This window comes from Chelonia mydas, chromosome 6 (genome assembly GCF_015237465.2).
Source record: "Chelonia mydas isolate rCheMyd1 chromosome 6, rCheMyd1.pri.v2, whole genome shotgun sequence".
NCBI lineage: Eukaryota > Metazoa > Chordata > Testudines > Cheloniidae > Chelonia > Chelonia mydas.
Genome location: NC_051246.2, coordinates 68,321,072 through 68,342,405, shown reverse-complemented (window position 1 = coordinate 68,342,405; position 21,334 = coordinate 68,321,072). Strand labels below are relative to the sequence as shown.

Sequence of the window (21,334 nt, the reverse complement as noted above, 5' to 3'; positions counted from 1 at the left end):
TCCTATCTCCTGTCTTGTTTCACCATAGCTGGGAGTTACAGGTCTACAAACAGTTTAAAAGTGACTTGATTCCTGTAAAGCAGGTGCTCAGTGGACTGGGCAAGAATTAAAGTGATGCTCCTTGCCACAGGGGAGTGATCAGTGAGCTGTGACATGAAGGTAAGCTGACAGAGGAAGAGGCTCTGAAGAGGAGTCTATAAGAAGCTAGACCAACCAGGTCCCCAAGTAGAAGACAGCTAGATACCCGGTAAGCTAGACATGTGTCTAGTCTGTTGTATTGTTTTAAGATCTGTTTTTCTCTTAAATGATTTTGTTCTAACAATACTTTGCAGAAAGAAGGTTGGCTGCTCACTGGTTGCCACTGTCATGGCTTCGAAAAGGAACAGAATTGCAGGGTCTGAACACAAATCAGCCCTGCTGAGTTATCATGATTGATACACGTTGGACTGCAACCCAGAATGCTGTCCAAGAGGGAAAATTGTGGGATTTTACAATAAGTAACAGGAGATAGCTAGAGGCCTGAGAGGATGCATTTGAGTCACAGATGCAGTTCACCCCCTCACTGTGACACCTTCCTTCTTGAGATATTTTTCCTGAGAGTCTAACTTTTTAAAGCAATGATATCGTAACAATCACAACACTCCAAGGCTTTTAATGTTACCCAGGAGCTACCGCATTAGACATTAATATGGGGAAGTTTTACAACACTATTATAAAGGCTAAACAAAGATAGTTATCTTATTTATTGCAGTGGGTTTCTTTTGCACCAGGGAAGCACAAAGAAGCTGTCTCTGCTATGGTCTTCCTAGTACAGAAACAAGGGTCTGCAGCCTGTACCTGTGGACCAGAGACTGGGAGCACAGACTTGTCAAGAAGATGGAGATTTACAGAATCTTAGAAATGTAGGGCTGGAAGGGACCTTGAGAGGTCATCCAGTTCAGTCCCCTGCACTGAGGCAGGACCAAGTAAATCTAGACCATCCCTGATACGTGTTTGTCCAACCTGTTCTTAAAAAACCTTCAATGATAGGGATTCCACTGCCTCCGTTGGAATCCTGTTCCAGAGCGTAATTACCCTGGTAGCTAGAAAGTTTAACCTAAATCTCCTTTGCTGCAGATTAAGCCCATCACTTCTTGTCCTACCTTCAGTGGACACGGAGATCAATCATCATCCTCTTTACAACAGCTTTTAGATTATCTGAAGATTTATCAGGGCCCCAATCATCTTTTCTCAAGACAAAACATGCACACATTTGGGGGCGGGAGGGGGGAGTTGTTTTGTTTTTAAACTTTCCCTCCTACTTCAGATTTTCTAAGCCTTTTATCATTTTTGTTGCTCTCCTCTGGACTCTTACCGATTTGTCCACATCTTTCTTAAAGTGTGGCACCCAAAGCTGGACACATTATTCTAGGTGAGGCCTCTCAAGTGTCAAGTAGAATGGGACAATTACCTCCCATTTCTTACATACAACACTTCTGTTAATACATCCCAAAAGGATATTAGCCTTTTTTGCAACTTCATCACATTGTTGACTCATATTCAATTGCAATCCACTATAACCCCCAGATCCTTTTCAGCACTATTACCACAGACAGTTATACCCCATTTTGTATTTGTGCATGTGATTTTTCCATCCTAAATATAATACATTGCACTTGTCTTTACTGAATTTCATCTTGTTGAATTCGGACCAATTCTCTAATTTGTCAAAGCCCTTTTGAATTCTAATCCCGTCCTCTAAAGTGCTTGCAACCCTTCCCAGGTTGGTGTCATTTGCAAATTTTATAAGCATACTGGACCCAGGACAGACCCCCTGCACTGGATCCAACAAGATAAGCCCTCCCAGTTTGACAGCAAGTCATTGATAACTACTCTGAGTACAGATTTTCAACATTCTGTTGCACAAGGCTAACCAGGCTGCATATCTGATGGTGAATGAAACTATGAGTTAAACTTTTGGACCTCTTTACACAAAGTGATGCTGGCGAAGTAGCTGACTACTGCTGTTAGATTAAGGGCCTAATTCTCAATTACCTCGTTCCTGCACTTGGGGCAGTGATGGCATGTGTGGTGGTGGTGGGGGGAGGGGAGACATTAAGCCACCTCTGCATGCTCCATATTCTGGGGCCATGTAAGGGCCTGTCAATACATCCAGCATGCTTAGTGTGGAATGTATGTCTGTAATTAATCTAAGGCCCAATGCTGCCATGTGCTGAGTGCCTTAACCTCCTATTAGATATTAGAGGAGTTGAGTGTCTCTTGCAAAGTGCTGAGCAACTGTGGACCATGCCTGGTGTGGGTCACAGCTGAGAATGCAACATTTAGGGCAAACTGTAAGAAACAGGGCAAACATTCATATCTTACATGACATACAGTAATGACACATTAGTGATTGTAACAGTAGTGTACACATGATTATTATTCTTTTTATATAGCATCACAGAAGCCTCAACGCATCACAGTGTGAGACCCATGCACTGTAAATCTCTAGAAGCAGGGATACCATCTTCTTTGTTCTGTAAACTGCCTCATAGAGTATTGGCATTCAGTAAATAATACGAATAATGACAACACTGAGGAAAAAATGCTGGTCCTTCTAGCCTGGTATCCTTTCTCCTACAGTGGCCAAAACTGTCTTGAGAGAAAACAAACCTCCCCCCAACCTCAACACATACACACACACAAAAAATGCAACTAACTATGTCTACACCATTTGGAGAGGATACAGAGGGAATTTTCTGTTCCCCTGTCATTTCCACTGGGAGTCATCTCATTGTATTTCTATTAAAATTATGGAAGGATGGGGACAGAGCAGTGAACAAATCCAATTAAAATACCTTCTCCAGCTGTTGATAATGCTTAGATCTCTTAGAATTAATAACTTCCTCCCACACTGGACATAAGTGGATATCCAACTTGTGAGACTGAAATTGGGCAATGATACTACAAAGGTGTATTTGCTATCTGAGGATGCAGAGACACACCTGTTTAATGAACAGTTGGAAGGGATCCCAGATAGAAGGATGTCCTGGTAGTGTTCTATTTTAAAGCAGTAGCCCAAAGAATTCAGATTTGCTACCAATGCTCATGTTACAAATTGACAAAAATATAGGCTCACTTTAAGACAATCAATGTAATTATTTAAGTGATGAAAATTGCCATGTAAATGAAAGCCAAAGAGAAATTTTGTAGTCAGAGAGAAGTAATACAATGAAATGATTAACTCCCAGACCACTACCCAAACAAAGTCTCAGAATTGCCAGCAAAAACACCAGAAAAGTGTAAATATTTCCATTTTCTTTCTTCCACTGCTGTATAAACCTAGAAATTCCCTGTGGCAATTGCTACCATTATAAGTTTATATCACCATAATTAATAATGAAAACAATAGCAGAGACAGCTGCTAATGATAATGCTATACAGTTAATTAAGAGCAGTGGGGTTTTAATTGACTCAAGTGTCACCTGACAGCACCACATACACACACACACACAGAGCCTGAGCAAACTCTGCATCCTGCTTATCCTATACAGACCTCTTCTGCATTTCAGTGCATGGTACACACAAAGCCTGCCATGTCTTACAGACACTTTCACTAGTGTTTGGGTTAGGTCAGGTTTTTAACTCTTCAGGAGCATCTCTTGAGAAGTACATGAATAACCTCAGTATGAAGGTGACTAAGATGTCAATTTTTTTAAAAATGTGCAATCCTCAGAACACTGGCACTTATAGAATAGCAGTTGTGGGCCACATGATAAACTGAAGGGGGAGAAGGTCATCATTACCATGAAGGCAATGTGAAAAAATTCTCATCCCTGGAGAAACCAGTGAAAAAGAGTTGCAAGTTCTTATGAAACCTTCGGGTTTCTCTCAAATCCCATGAAACGATAGTTGATAGTTTTGAAGCCATCTCTAGTCAACATCTCGTGTGTTCTTTAAAACATGGTATTTCTAAAACTACACACAAGAGACATTTCAGAAGATATAAAGACAGTTATGCAGTGATGTGACACCCCACCAGAAAACACCTGTGCACAGGGCTATATTAGGAGAATTTGGGGTCACAGGCCTGGATGGCTCTGCCCCATGCCTGAGATTTAAAGTGAAGCATACGCTCAAGTGCTTTGCTGGATCAGGACTGAAGAACTCAGTATGGTGTGCACACGATATTGCAGTTTTAGCTTATAAAGCACAGAGTATGGTTTGTTTTGCTAGTTTCACTTTTAAAATGCTTGTGGAATAAATTAGACTTTTGAAACACTTGTGTGACATCGTCTAGGTTCATATTTGGTATTTGATTAAATCTATTTAGCTGATTAATCAAAGGAGGAATTTAGCATGTTATAGTTATACTACTGTATGTTGTCAGATGTTTGGCTGTCTGTATGCGTGTGCATTCTCTGTGTGCCATTCCGGCTCTGGGCAGGTAGCTGGCACAGCAGACCTCGAGCGAACTGCCCAATGACCACAAGATCCATTAAGGTACAAAGGCACCAGGCCAGGTTTATTGTCAACGAAGCACGGAAATAGCACCTGGCAGACTCTAGGAGGATACTAAGACATGTATGCCCGTGACAATGGACGCAGCTCAGCGAATGGCGGGACTTTCCATTCTCCCCTCAGCTGGCCAAAGACACTCTCTCCGAGATCTCTCTTTATACACCAATACAAACAAGTTTCATATGGGCCCTCTGATGTGGCCAGGTGCCACCCTTTGCTGTATCTATGTTCCAACCATTACCTTATACGTGTTGGTTCGATCAAAACATCTCTATCCATCATGCTGTCATCCTGATCCTATCTTTCAGATGGGTCAGCATGTTCCTGTTATCTTTGGGGAATGTGCTGGTATCAAGGTGTTCTGGTACCACCCTTCTGGAATGTGCTTGCATGTGCATTCTTGTGCCTGGCACTACGTAGGCATGTGTATTTCTGCAATATCAGCCCTGTTCTTGCCAGGTTCTGTGAGCAGGCCCTGCCTCTAGTTCACAACCTGACTTTGCTTTATATCATCAAGGCTTTGACCACTACTTTAGTCCAGGCCTCATACCAGGCCTCTGATAGAGGCAAACGGAGGGAGTTTGCTTGAGAGTTCGCTTGGGGGTTCCCACAGCAGGTTTTTTGCCTTTCAGGCTTCTGGGAGCAGTAAATACAACATCTGAGGAGGCTCTTAGAAGGAAGACATTATGGATAGTGAGCGATCAGCTGTTCTGACCTGCACAGGATGTGCCATGTTTGTCTCTCTCCCAGCTCATAGAAACAGCTTTGTCTGTATGACATGCAAGCTGGTCTCCATATTGGAAGAGAAGGTTAAAGGACTAGAGACCCAAGTATCAAACCTGCATTGCAACAGAGAAAATGAAGATTTTCTGGATAGAAGTCAGAGTTTGGTACTGAAGGCACAGCATGCAGAAGAATCTGAGAGGGCTGTGCAAAATGGGGAAGAAAATTGGCAGCATGTGACCTCCAGAAGAAGAAAGAGGAGAACCCATGTACCCACAATGCAGATAGAGGTAAGAAACCATTTTCAGGCTCTCTGCACAGTCACTATGGCGGAGAATGGTTTGGAAGAGTCATCTGAGGGAAGGGATCAGAAGGAGACCCCATCGACCGGAAGGCATGGGATGCATTGTCCTAGGGTTGGGCGTTGCATGACCACCACTCCCAAGAGGAGGAGATGGGTGATGGTGGTCAGGGACTCCCTCCTAAGGGGGACAGAGTCATTCATCTGCCATCCAGACCAGGAAACTCGAGAAGTGTGTTGCTTGCCTGGAGCTAGAATTCAGGATGTGACAGAGTGTCTGTCAAGATGGATCAAGCCCTCGGAGCACTACCCCTTCCTACTTCTCCACGTGAGCACCACTGATACTGTCAAGAATGACCTTGAGCGGGTCACTGCAGACTATGTGGCTCTGGCAAGAAGGATAAAGGAGTTTGAGGCGCAAGTCATGTTCTCGTCCATCCTCCCTGTTGAAGGAAAAGGCCCAGTTAGGGACCATCGAATTGTGGAGGTAAATGCATGGTTACGCAGGTGGTGTCAGAGAGAGAACTTTGGATTCTTCGATCATGGGAAGTTGTTCCAGGAAGACAGATTGCTAGGAAGAGATGAAATCCACCTAATGAAGAGGGAGGAGCACTTTCACAGGCAGGCTTGCTAACTTCGTGAGGAGGGCTTTAACCTAGGTTCGTCAAGGGATGGTGACTTAAGCCCAGAGGTAAGCGAGGAAGTGGGATACCGGGTGGAAACACAAGGAGAAGGGTGTAACACGGGAGGCCTCCTGATTCATACTGAGAAAGTAGGGAAATCGGCTAGTTATCTTAGGTGCCTGTACACTAATGCAATAAGCCTGGGAAACAAGCAGGAAGAATTGGAACTCCTGGCACAGTCAAGGAACTATGTTGTGACTGGAATAACAGACTTGGTGGGGTAATTCACATGACTGGAGCACTGTCATGGATGGGTATAAACTGTTCAGGAAGGACAGGCGGGGGAGAAAAGGTGGAGGAGTTGCACTGTATGTAATGGAGCAGTATGATTGCTCAGAGCTCCTATATGAAACTGGAGAAAAGCCTGTTGAGAGTCTTTGGGTTAAGTTTAGAGGCGAGAGCAACAAGGGTGATGTCGTGGTGGGCATCTGCTATAGACCACCGGACCAGGAGGATGAGCTAGATGAGGCTTTCTTTGGACAACTAACAGAAGTTTCCAGATCACAGGCCCTGGTTCTCACGGGAGACTTCAATCACCCTGACATCTGCTGGGAAAGCAATACAGCAGTGCACAGACAATCCAGGAAGTTCTTGGAGAGTGTTGGGGACAACTTCCTGGTGCAAGTGCTGGAGGAGCCAGCTAGGGCCCATGCTCCTCTTGACCTGCTGCTCACAAACAGGGAAGAATTGGTAGGAGTGGGTGGCAACCTGGGCAGCAGTGACCATGAGATGGTCGAGTTTAGGTGACAAAAGGAAGAAAGGAGAGCATCAGAATAGGAACCCTGGACTTCAAAAAAGCAGACTGACTCCCTCAGGGAACTGGGAGGTTAATATGAGGGGGAAAGGAGTCTAGGAGAGCTGGCTGTATTTTAAAGAAGCCTTATTGAGGCCATAGGAACAAACCATCCCAATGTGCAAAAAGAATAGCAAATATGACAGGTGACCAGCTTGACTTAACAGAGAAATCTTTGGTGAGCTTAAACACAAAAAGGAAGCTTACAAGAAGTGGAAATTTGGACAAATGACTAGGGAGGAGTATAAAAATATTACTTGAGCATGCAGGGGTGTAATTAGGAAGGCCAAAGCACTGTTGGAGTTGCAGCTAGCAAGGGATGTGAAGGGTAGCAAGAAGGGTTCTACAGGTATGTTAACAACAAGGTGGTGGTCAGGGAAAGTGTGGGACCCTTACTGAATGGGGGAGGCAACCTAGTGACAGAAAATTGATGTGGAAAAAGCTGAAGCACTCAATGCTTTTTTTTGCCTCTGTCTTCACAGACAAGGTCAGCTCCCAGACTGCTGCACTGGGCAGCACAGTATGGGGAGGAGGTGAGCAGCCCTCTGTGGAGAAAGAAGTGGTAAGGATTATTTAGAAAAGCTGAACATGCACAAGTCCATGGGTCCAGATCTAATGCATCTGAGGGTGCTGAGGGAGTTCGCTGATGTGATTGCAGAGCCATTGGCCATTATCTTTGAAAATTCGTGGCGATCAGGGGAGATCCCGGACAATTAGAAAAGGGCAAATATAGTGCCCATCTTCAAAAAAGGGAAGAAGGAGAATCCAGGAACTACAGACCGGACATCCTCACCTCAGTCCCTGGAAAAATCATGGATCAGGTCCTCAAGGAATCCATTTTGAAGCACTTGGAAGAGAGGAAGGTGATCAGGGAACAGTCAACATGGATTCACCAAGGGCAACTCATGCCTGACCAACTGGATTGCCTACTATGGTGAGATAACTGGCTCTGTGGATATGGGGAAAGCAGTGGACATGATATATCTTGACTTTAGCAAAGCTTTTGACACGGTCTCCCACAGTATTCTTGCCAGCAAGTTAAAAAAGTATGTATTGGATGAATGGACTATAAGGTGGATAGAAAGCTGGCTAAATCATCAGGCTCAATGGCCCAATGTCTAGTTGGCAGCTAGTATCAGAGTGCGCCGGGGTCTGTCCTGGGGCCGGTTTTGTTCAACATCTTCATTAATATTCTGGACGATGGGATGGATTGTACCCTCAGAAAGTTCACGGATGACACTAAGCTGGGGGGAGAGGTAGGGATGGGGTTCAGAGTTACCAAGACAAATTGGAGGATTAGGCCAAAAGAAATCTGATGAGGTTCAACAAGGACAAGTGCAGAGTCCTGCACTTAGGATGGAAGAATCCCATGCACTGCTATAGGCTGGGGACGACTGGCTAAGTGGCAGTTCTGCAGAAAAGGACCTGGGGATTACAGTGGATGCAAAGCTAGGTATGAGTCAACGGTATACCCCTGTTGCCGAGAAGGCTAACTACATATTGGGCTGCATTAGTAGGAGCACTGCCAGCACATCAAGGGACGTGATTATTCCCCTCTATTCGGTACTGGTGAGCCCACATCTGAAGTACTGCATCCAGTTTTGGGGCCCCCTCACTACAGAAAGAATGTGGACAAATTGGAGAGAGTCCAGTGGCGGGCAACAAAAATGATTAGGGGGCTGGGGTACACGACTTATGAGGAGAGGCTGAGGGAACTGGGCTTATTTAGTCTGTAGAAAAAAGAGTGAGGGGGGATTTGATAGCAGCCTTCAACTACATGAAGGGGGGTTCCAAAGAGGATGGAACTCGGCTCTTCAAAGTGGTGGCAGATGACAGAACAAGGAGGAATGATCTCAAGTTGCAGTGGGAAGGTCTAGGTTGGATATTAGGAAAAGCTATTTCACTAGGAAGGTGAAGCACTGGAATGGGTTACCTAGGGAGGTGTGGAATCTCCTTCCTTAGAGGTTTTTAAGGCCCGACTTGACAAAGCCCTGGCTGGGATGATTTAGTTGGGTTTGGTCATGCTTTGAGCAGGGTGTCGGACTAGATGACTTCCTGAGGTCTCTTCCAACCCTAATCTTCTATAGAAGGCCTTATGTCTCAGCCATATTCCTACTACACTGTAGACTAAATTTTTGAAAAAAATTTCCATGTATATAGTGTGATTAATTTTCTTTGAATCAGACATCCAATGTGTGCATTTCAGATATCAGACTGAAAGGTGTGACTGGATAATTATTAACCTTCAGTGTGGCCTAGTGGATAGACCACTAGCCTCAGACACAGGTGGCCTGGGTTCTATTTCTGGCTCTATCACTGGCCTGCTGGTGACCTTGGGCAAGTCATTGCCCCTCTGTGCCTCAGTTTCCCCACCTCTAAAATGGGGCTAACGATACTGACTTCCTTTGTAAAGGATCTTGAGATCTATGGAGGAAGAGTGCTATATACGAGCTAGATATTATAATATTGGTGAGCTGGAGAACTAGACCTTTTTCATGTTTTCTTCCTCTGATATTTTCAATATTTTTGCATATGACTAGCATACCAATATTTGGCTGGCACACCGCTATTTGTCTCCTTACAGAACACAGATAATGTTGGCCCTCTGTTATTGCAATGTCTGCATCAAGCAGAGTCCACTTCGATGAAAGGCTTCCGCTGAGCAGGGCCAGCTCTACCGTTTTTGCTGCCCCATGCAGGATGTCTGAAGACAGAAGCTGCCGCCGAATTGCCGCCGCGGCAGCCTGAGGAAAGATTGCCGCTGCCGCGGAAAAACGAGACACCGCCCTGACAGCACACGGACTGCCGCCCCTTTCACAGTGCCGCCCCAAGCACCTGCTTGGAATGCTGGTGCCTGGAGCTGGACCTGCCGCGGAGTCAAAAAAACAAACAAACAAAAAAAAGCAGCAGCATTTTGAAGAATTGACAGTAGCTTTACCTCATCCTCAGATGTAGGTATCCTCAGCTGCTTATGTGTCATAGCTTTTGACACACACAAAGTTACTTTTGAATATATTTGGTTGAAGAGGCACGTTACCTTAATGATTGCTTGTAGTGTGGCAGGGAGGAAAACGTATCCAGAAAAAGAAATAGAAGACCTATGTTTACATCACTTCTAATGTAACCATGGGGCACCAAGACACTTGAGAAAAAATCCTTGGTGGCTAAGATCTCAAAAAAGAAAAGAGTGAAGAACCACCAGGAATACAAAGTAGAGAGCGTACTCTCATATACCCAAGGACATACTTTAATATATTCTGTCCTTTCATGTATAGTCATTTGGATGAACCAATTTGCATTATTGTTGTAATGATAAAAATTGTAGATGGATAAAGTGAGCAGACAACTTCTGTGTTTAGTGGTATACATGGGATTGTATTCATTTTTAGATTCTAAAAAAATTCTTGTGTGGCAGATGGAGGCAAAGACAGACATAGTAAGTGAACATAAACAGTCTAGTACATTTGAACCAAATTTTCAAGAGCTGCCTCTAATTTTGAGTGCCACTTTTAAAATGTAAGCTTTAATGTTTAGCTCTGTGTTTAGCAATTTGGTAAAAATAAACCCTTAAACTTTTGCCCATTTCTGGAACTGAACTTTAACAGAACCTTTTCATGCATCAAACACCACAACGTTCACAATTAAATTTGAAAGCCACAAAATTTGAGGTCATATTTAGGTTTGATTGGGTGAAATTTTAATTATGCAAAAACATAGGGTTTTTTCCATTCAAAGAAATTTGAGTAAATCCTCAATACTTAAATAATTTAAATAATGTTTTGCACGAAAATATGCAAAATTTCCATTTTAATGTGAAAAGCATCTTTTCAAAAAATTTTACATACAAGAAAACTAATAACATTTTGTGAAAAGCTGTTTGCTATTACTGTACTTCCCTAGATGTAAGCACAGGTTAGTCGGGGACAAGATCTGTATCTCAGCTATTAATAGAGCTTCCCAAAACAGGGTGGGTTTTATCTGACAGGATTCTTGCAAACATTTTTCTCAGTTTTGATCTGCATCTCTCTGCCTCTTTTTGCTCTGCAATCACTTTGAGTCTCATGTTTGAACAAACCCCAAAATCTGAAAGCAAACCTTAGTCATGAGAACCTCTTTTTCATCAGTCATCTCAAGCCAGTAATTCTGCATGATTTTGATGCAAAATCAACTGGGTCCAGGTCCACCCCAAAGTTTCACAGACCTTCACAATCCTATTGGGAAATCTGATCTGAGTTTCATATTTGTAATAAATCCCCAAACAAGTTGAATATCAATTGCTTTGGGGTTTCAGTGCAAACATTTAACTCCACTCTGTTATATGCCATCCTCATGTGCCTTAGCAGCTTTACTAATGCATAAGCCAGAATTCACTAGTTTTTACAGAAAGCCCCTGCAGTGTCAAACCCAGGACTATAGGATTTGAATCCTGGACATGTTTCCAAAAGCTTTAGGTCATTGCCAAGACAGTGTAGTTTTCCCCCCCGTGAATAGGAAATGTATTTAACATAGAACAAACTAGCTTTTTATACATCCGCTAACAGATACACACTCATGACCCACTCTAAGTAAAGAGACTGGCATACAGTACAAAAGGCTCGGCTGTGATGACAGCTCTGCACATCTGGCCCACAGGTATTGCCATAATTAACTAGCCAAGCAGAGAGAGACTTATTTGGTCAGAATATACATATATAAACCGTGCATACAGTATATGTAGATATAAACATGAGAGGGAGAGTGACAGTGTGAAGAGTAAGAGTGTGATGTGGGGGCATGGGAACTAATAATATTCATCTCCGATAACACGTTCATTGCCTGAGTCAGCACCCCTCCTCTCACCTCTCCATCCTCAATATGAATCACTATGATGCTCTGCACTCCTCCCTGAAGCAGATTGTATGCAGGTGGCACCACCTGCTATAAGATCTTAATTTTCTTTGGTAGCTTAATGTTAGTGCTCTTGGACTTTGCATTTTAAGAGTTTCTCCAGAGTGAGAAGAAAAGGAGTAAGGGACAGTGGGGTTGTGGTTTATTTATTTATTATTATTAGCAGCAGCAAATTGGTATTGATGCACCAGTGGTAGATAGAATATGACCATAGATGTACCAATAAGAGTTTCAGGCTTGTCATCATAGGTCACTATTTTATTGCAGCTGGGATATATCAACTGTGATAAGCTGGAGAAATTCTATATACTCTCCTGCTTCCTCTTCCAATTTTGTGTCTCTACTCTTATTTAGATTGCAAGCAACTGGGGCAGCAGCTTTGGGTCAAATCCTAGCCCCATTCCATCCTCTTTGTACCACTCTGGCAGCAGAAAGAGGGTTGAAAGCAGTCATAGGGGAATTCCCAGATAGCATAATACTGGTAGAGCTACCACTTGCTTATGACCGTAACCCCAGTAGAGGAGACAGGAGGGGGCTGGCATTTTAGTGCTCTGCACTCAGGCAATTCTGGGCCCCGAAACTGCCATCAGGATGTGGAAGAGAAAGAAAGAAATCATGGAAAGCCAGCTGGAAGCCAGCTATGTCCCTGCCCTCTTCAGGTGCACCAATTGCTGCTCCAGTGCACCTGAGAGACTGGCCATTTGTATTATATATCAGTTAAGGCACCGTACACATATTTGGCTCAATAAAAAAGAATAGATGTGCTTGATGGTGGCAAAAAGACAGCACAAATTATCTTTGAGATGGACCAATGACATCTCTGGCTTAGCAGCACCTATTTTACCAACTCCTGCTGTCCCTACTCAAGGGTTAAAGATGTACTCAGGGGACTGATTGTGGCATTAGTCTTCCTGATGCTACCGCACACGCATTCATAGAGTGATACCAGAAACCTGTTGCCACAATTTATATTGTGCAAGTACTTCAGCTTTTCTGGTCTCTTTACAATCACTGTTTTCAAAAGCTACATCAGCCTGTCTACAGTGGTCAAGAGCACAACTGTTTCTCTCAGGCTGGCAGCCAGCACTAACAGTTACTGAAGAAAATTGTAGAGTGTTCTTTTGATAGGCAATATCTCAATGATGGTCTCACAGACAGAGGCAAACTAAAGTGGCTGCTGGCACATCACTAAAGAAGTAGCTTCTGAGGCAGTGGGAGCTATGGGCTGTTTGATGCATAATGCCATTGTCTGCATTAGACTCTTCCATGATTGGTGTGGATGGGTTAACAACTGTGGTCTCCTTGGCAGTAGGTAAAAACAAAACAAACAAACAAAAAAAACAACTCTGTCTACAGGTCAAGCAAGGTCTTCAGAGATACAGGGGCTAATCTGAACCAGTTTGTACCATTTTATCTCAGAACCTAAGGTCTAATGCTACCTGACCTTCATCTGATTGGATTTGAAATCTTCACCACCCATCTTTGTGAAAACCATATCAATTAAGGCTTAGAATAGAGTACTATCATTGCAAAATAATGTTTATAAAAGAGGCATCTTAACTGGCATAGTAAATATACTGTAAAGCTGATTGAGTTACAGGTTTGACTTAGACGATAAATACACTCTGGAACATATATAAATTATAAACAAGTTGCCCTTTACTGATTAAAACTTTGAGGCAGACAAACTTGACACATGTCTCCTGTTTAGGTGTTCTGGTATCCAGAATTGATCTCTCTTTACATTTTAAGGAACAGGTTCATTATATACTGTAATTTCAAAGTAACAACAGCAACTTGATTTAGGTTCAGAAAAAAAAAAAAAACCACACATGTCTAGGCAGATTTTTTTAAACAATTATTCCTGCCAAAGCCTGCCCTATAGCACTTGTCTGCACCATTTCTAATCTCTCTAACCCCCACCATTCACCATACTTTTAGGGTAAACAAGAAAATCAATAGATGCTTCCATCACATGGCTTACTCATGACCAGCTGATGTCATAATTGTACTCAGTGTAGACAGGAACTAAGTCCTATGTTAACATCATGTTAATTAACAGGATCTCATTTTCTAGCCAAGAGCAAGCACGATAGCTGGTACCAGTTTCAAGCTGCTCAAGGAAGAAATCTTCTGGCAACACTCATTCACTCTTCTGTGACAGGGAAAAGTACGCGCTACTCAAGAAAAAGTTTCAGGAAATTGTGCGGTTCTGGAACTTTCTGAAAAATACATATATGAATATATTCAATGGTCAGGTTTGGATCCCTGATTTAGAATGATCAAAGAGCCAGGGGGCTTTACATTGCAAAATATGAATGGACATAAACATGAATCACAAAAGGATACCTGCCAAACTCAATAAAATTCACTTTTAATAAGCATTACTTATAAGATCACTGAGCTTAGATAGCCTTTGAAGGGTAATTTTTTATCTATTTCCTAGTTGTGGTAACAATCTCAATCCTCATCTCAAAGCTCCGCTTGGCAGAGAACCAAGGGAGCAAACATGGGTGTATGTTACTTCCTCCCCCCGCCCCCCATCACATTCAAAGTGCTCGGCAGTGACAATAAGGCCTAGAGATTTTGCTTTTATTTATATTTCTGATTTAGGGTATTCACTTTATGCTTTTGGATATAGCGATCATTTGGGTGTAACAGTCCAAATGGGAATCTCCCAAATCCATCTTTATAACAGGGTTCCAGTGAAAATACATTTTAAAAACGTTTTCTTAAACAGTTTTCTGAAGACCATCTGCGCTCCAAAATGTTTTACAAATAAGTTTAAGATGAAATATTCTATTCTTCAGTTTCCCCCGGATATAACAAGACAGCATAAAAACAAGACTACATTGTAAAGATAAGATGGAAATGTTAAAGCTCAGTGGGGAACATTAGTTAAACATCTTACTCATCATTGTACTAGGATTATAGAGGCCAGTGTTTTGTTTCATGGAAATGGAGGTTTTATGTTTCACTAATGATGAAGATGGGAAGCTGGAAATGATGCTTGTGCTGAAGACAGACAAGTAATGGATAAATCACACTAATCCATGGGCAGCTGGGACTAGAAACTTCATCTTTTGTAGCCAAAGAGACAGGCATCTAGCACTTAGGCTAAAGAGCTCCCTTTGCTAGTCACAGCAGCAGGTCCCTTTGTCTCTTTCTGAGTCAGCCCCTAGGAAACATCACTCACTCATCAAGCCAGCAAAGGCTGTATTTCCCTCAAGTCAGAGAATGTTTACCACAAGCACCTGAAAGTTCAGATGCGTTCAAGTGCTTGTGCAGAGCCCAATCTAGAACAAAACTAATTGCTAGTTAAATCTCTCCTGCATCCACATGCATGCATATACATGAACACACATGTGATTGACTGTCTATTGTCACTTTTATTGTGAAGAACAATCCCGTATTAGCTGGAAGAACAAGCAATTGGGTCAGCTAGGAGCACAGGACCCCACTTCCAACTGTTGTAATCACCCCATAACAGTCCCATCCATGTTGACAGGCCAGAGCCAATAGACAGATTGTCTCTCTGCTTCAGTGTCTTCTCAAATGTCCAGGATGCTTGGATCCTGGAAATGACAATTTTTTATTCATGCACATCTAACAGTTAACATGGGATTGTGAGTACCATCTTGGAGATATAAGACTTGGCTCTCCCCCATCCCCAACATCATAAAACTGAGGGGGTGAAGGAGAGCGCGCAATATGAGCAGAGAGCTTTCTAAACTTGACACAGTAGGCCCAGTGCTATGTTTACAGGCTTATAATTTCATGCAATTTCCCTCAACCAGGCATTCATTTGTAGCATGTTTTAATTATTGTTTCCTTATAGTTAGGGTTATGTGCAAGGGCACGCAATTTGATCTGTGCATTTGCATGCCTGATGTTGGTAATTATTTCTGCGCTTGTTAGTGACTAATTTAAAATGTTTCATTAAACTTGAAATAAGAACATAGAAAGGAAATTTAATCACTACTGTGGGATTCCATTGTTCTTTGACTTCTGTGGGTTTTCGGAAGATAGAAAATTCTTTGGACAACACAGATTTAATCAGCCAGCCCATCCCCTCCCTCTTGTAAGAATACTTACAATTGCTAATTCTAGCATCTATAGTCTTGCATCAGTAGAGACAACCCTCTTGAATGCTGAGAGCATAATGTAAGGTTAGAGTCATGCTTTTGCAGAAGCAGATAATACATTCATCATTATGATAGCATGTGTTCCATGACCTACTATATGATAAAGGGCACATAAAGACCTCTCTGTTAAAACTGCCATTGAAACCAATTGAATTTTTGCTAGTGTATGGACAGTAGCACTTGGTGCTATCATTGCAGCCTAGTTTTACCCTTCAAAAATTGCATGCACTCCTTGGCTTTTAGGGGCATTATCTCGCAGGCACCGACAAGCCATGGCTGTAGTGCTCCCAACTCCAGTCATTTCAGTTTTTGTGCCTATTGGTAATGGCATATATCAGCCATATAAATTATAGATCGTGGGTAAGCGTGGAGGGGAAGGGAGGGGTGAAAATAAAACACTCAACAATAATGGATAAGGCTGCAAGTCTTTCATGAAGGTCACAGATTCCGTGACTTTCCAGGACCACTGGGACTTCTGCAGCGGCAGGTAACCTGTCATTTAAATCAGCTTCTGTACCACCAGATGACTGGAGGATAGCTAATGTGACACCAAATTTTTAAAAATGGCTCCAGAAGCAATCCCAGCAATTGCAGGCCAGTAAGCCTAACTTCAGTACCAGGAAAACTGGCTGAAACTATAGTAAAGAACAGAATTATCAGACACATAGATGAACACAGTATGTTGGGGAAAAGTCAACATGACTTTTGTAAAGGAAAATCAGACCTCACCAATCTACTAGAATTCTTTGAGGGTGTCAACAAGCACGTGGACAAGGGTGATCCAGTGAATATAGTCTACTTGGACTTTCACAAAGACTTTGACAAGGTCCAACATCAAAAGCTCTTAAAGTAAGCAGTCATGGGATAAGAGGAAGGTCCTCTCCTGGATCAGTAATTGGTTAAAAATAAAAAACAAAGTTTAGGAATAAATGGTCAGTTTTCAGAATGGAGAAAGGTAAATAGTGGGGTCCCCCAAGAGTCTGTACCGGCACCAGTGCTGTTCAACATATTCATAAATGATCTGGAAAAAGGGGTAAAAAGTGAGGTGGCAACATTTGCAGATAATACAAAACTATTAAAGATAGTTAAGTCCAAAGCAGACTGAAGAGCTACAAAGGGATCTCATGTTTGACTGGGCAACAAAATGGCAGATGAAATTCAATGGAGATAAATGCAAAGTAATGTACATTGGAAAATATAATCCCAACTATACATATAAAATGATAGCAGCTAATTTAGATCCCACCACTCAAGAAAGAGATCTTCGAGTCATTGGGGATAGTTCTCTGAAAACATCCACTCAATGTGCAGTGGCAGTCAAAAAAGCTAACAGAATGTTGTGAATCATTAGGAAAAGGATAGATAATAAGACAGCAAATATCATATTGCCCCAATATAAATCCATGGTGTGCCTACATCTTGAATACTGTATACAGATGTGGTTGCCCCATCCCAAAAAAGATATTTTGGAATTAGAAAAGGTTCAGAAAAGGGCAACAAAAATGATGAGGGGGATGGAGCGGCTTCCATATAGGGAGAAATTAATAAGACTAAAAGAAAAGGAGTACTTGTGGCACCTTAGAGACTAACCAATTTATTTGAGCATGAGCTTTCGTGAGCTACAGCTCACTTCATATGCATCCGATGAAGTGAGCTGTAGCTCACGAAAGCTCATGCTCAGATAAATTGGTTAGTCTCTAAGGTGCCACAAGTACTCCTTTTCTTTTTGCGAATACAGACTAACACGGCTGTTACTCTGAAACCTGTCATTAATAAGACTGGGACTTTTCAGCTTGGAAAAGAGAGAACTAAGTGGGGATATGATCAAGGTCTATAAAATCATGACTGGTGTGGAGAAGGTAAATAAGTGTTATTTACTCCTCATAACACAAGAACTAGAGGTCACCAAATGAAATTAATAGGCAGCAGGTTTAAAAACAAACAAAAGGAAGTATTTCTTCACACAACCAACCTGTGGAACTCTTTGCCAGAGGATGTTGTGAAGACCAAGACTATAACAGAGTTCAAAAAAAGAACTAGATAAGTTCATGGAGGATAGATCTAAAAACGGCTATTAGCCAGGATGGGCAGGGATGCAAAACTATGCATTGCCAGAAGCTGGGAATGGGTGACGGGGACAGATCACTTGATGATTACCTGTTCTGTTCATTCCCTCTGGGGCACCTGGCATTAGACACTGCTGGAAGACAGGATACTGGGCTGGATGGATCACTGATCTGACCCAGTATGGCTGTTCTTATGTTCTCCAAATGGTGGTGCCTCTCAGGAAGTGTTCTAACCTGAATGAATTTGCCCAGCCACCCTCCACTCGTCTTAGTTCCTGATGGGGTGTGGTTCCCCTCCCTGATGGAAGTACATACAATCTCTCACCCACAGGTGATACATGAACTTAATACAGTAAGATTTTACTTACTTCAATAAGGTTTGTCCAGGATATTGCAGGAAATTGCCATATCAGTCACATTTATCCATGTAATCAGTCAGGAGCTTAGAGCAAGGAATTAAAATGTTGATATCAAAGGAGTTAAAACTGCCTTCCCTCTACAATGTTCTCTATAAATGACAGGTTTTCTTTAATGTATCTGGAAAGGTAATGGAAGTACAGCCAAGCCCAGTAAACCTAAATCAATTTGTAAACTGTATTAGTATTGGGATTAGAATTTCAGAGTAACCAGCCAATACTACACTCACCCCCGCGAGATTTGCTTTTTGTTTTGTTTTTTTATTCCAGCCTCCAGAGATATCTAGTTATGAGTAATGGTATACAATCGCTAAGGCAATACAGCTTCTCACATTCAGATCACACATGCCTCTGCAAAAAACATTATGGATTGAAAATTAACAGATATTTATGCTCTCTCCCCACATGGCACATTTAAATTCACTCAAAAAGAAAACCTGTAATTAAAATCAATTAACAATGACTGACTATACCACCATCAGAATAGTGACTAATTTTGCTATACTCCCTTGGAATTGGTTTTTTGTTTGCAACAAAAATAAATAAATAATTACAGTAATTATAAAGCTGGACCCAGACAGGACTGGGAGTAAGAGGGAAGTGCTTCAAAAGGACTCAAAATTGGGTGATTAAATAGCCAGGGTGGCAACAAATACCCACTTCCATTCTTGACTGGCCAAAACGTCACACCTGACAGTGGCCACAATGATCCACTTATTGGCGACCTCCAGACTCAATTATTGCCACTCCTTATGGCTAGAAATTAATCTGCACACCCTAAAAAAATGTCAGACAAAAAGTAGCAGCTTATTTGTTTAGCTCTAGCCCCCCACTGAATGAAGAGACCAATTCAAGATCTCCACCCTCATAGCCAAAGTCTTCCATGGAACTGGCCCTTGCTATCTCAGAGACTGCATCTCATTCCACCCCTTCAGCCTCTCACAACAGATACATTTCACCTGAGCTATTCAACTGACCAATATGATGCACCAGGCGGTGACAGACAGAACTTTCTCAGGAGCTGGACCTAACCTTTGGAATTTAGGTCCAGCAAAAGATGAGAAGGACCAAAGACCACACCATTTTCAGAACTAAATGCAAGAGCCATTTCTTTGACTCACTTTTCTTTGACCAAATTCTATAATCACAGACACTCTCTCAGTCGCTGAAGAATTAAGCCATTTCTCCTAAAGGCAGGGGAAGAGGCTAGAGATATTGATATTACTGTTTCTATTTTTAAGTACTTGGGATACATTCAGACCTTCAGAGAGGTAGGCAGATAACAGGTGGACACTACAGTACTGTCCACCTGAGAACTCCAAAACACATTATAAAATTCATTAATTTTAGCCTCAGAACACTCCTGCTATCATCATTTTACAGATAAAGAAAGTGAGGCACAGTAAATGATTTTTCTCAAGTTCACACAGGAAGTCTATGGCATAGCTGGGAATAAAATTCAGGTCTCCTGGCCCCTAGCTTTATGCCTTTAACCACAGACCACCCTTCCATACCTTAATCTACTATGCCTTCTATACCCTACTGCTTTTTATTCCATAACTATCTGAAGGTGGTACTTTCTTTTACAAAGAGTAAATGGTTAAAAAAAGCCTGATAGACTCAGTTTCCTTAATAATGAGACATTCAGCCTAACTCTGTATTGTGCATTGGTTAGATTAACATACTGTAACTGGCTGCAACTTAATCACAGTACAGACTGCGAACAGACTTTTTCTCTTCTAAGGAAATAGGGGTCTTTTTTCTTTGTTTTAACGATACATAACTTTCACTATAATTGTATCATACTGTATGATGTACATTGGCATATTGTTTTATTACCCACATTACAATGCTCTCAGGTAAGTCAGTTCAGTGATTCCAACAGCCATTATAAAAACTGCAGGGGATAAAAGATTGTTCCAAGTGGCTGGTCGGCATTCTGAAAAGTTTTTTTAATCTATGTGAGCCACCGCACAGTGGAAACTGCATTTACACAGAACAAAAATATAGCTCACCATCCTGAGAAGCAATTTCATGACAGCAAAGACTGTCAACCCTTAGAGAGAAGAAAATTCATTAAGTAGCTCAGATCCCAAAAAAGATTAAAGATCATCATAACTCTCCTGGGGTGATGTCCTCTGACAGGCAAAGGAGGAGTTGGAAGGTCATTCAAATACGGTACCATTGATTGACTAAACTGAGGAACATGGTTAACTAGGCAATCATTACCCCTGCTCAGATTAATTTTCATTTGACACATTATGTTTTATTTTATTTGTTTAAAATACACATGGATCAGTAGGAGGAATACATGGAAGCAGTTTTGCTTGCACATAATCAAATGCATGCTAAGGAATTGGTGTTGCACAGTCCCATCCTGGAATTCATGCTGCATGTATTATAAGGGATTATTTTTTATCTTTTTTTAATTTACTGAAATTGTTTGTGGTTATACACCTCTAAGCCACTCTAGCACTGTAGCTAAATTTTAGAAGGTACTGAGAACAGTAAAGAAGAACACATTTGCCAAAAGCTTTAACCTACTGTATTGGCAAATACCAACACCAAAGATACAGTGCACACATCAGAATCCAAAGACAGCACCCTGGTGGAAGTCTAATATATCTCAACCATTACTTCACTGTCTTTGCTATAGGGGAAAGGCCTTCTCAGCAGGGCAGGGCTCTGGACCCATTTGTGGAGAGAAAAATCAGGTATTGTGGTATTAGTCTTAGATAGTAAACTCAAGATTTTACCTAGCTGGTGTCTGACAAATTCTGAGCTACCCCACACCACAGTTGCTTGGAGAGTGAGAAGCCT

The 21,334-nt window shown here is 41.9% G+C and overlaps 1 protein-coding gene across 2 annotated transcripts in view; it reads right to left on the bottom strand.

Moving 5' to 3' along the window:
• RGS6 (regulator of G protein signaling 6) overlaps positions 1-21,334 on the bottom strand; it is a 495,346-nt gene that overhangs the window by 257,831 nt on the left and 216,181 nt on the right. The window lies entirely within an intron of this gene.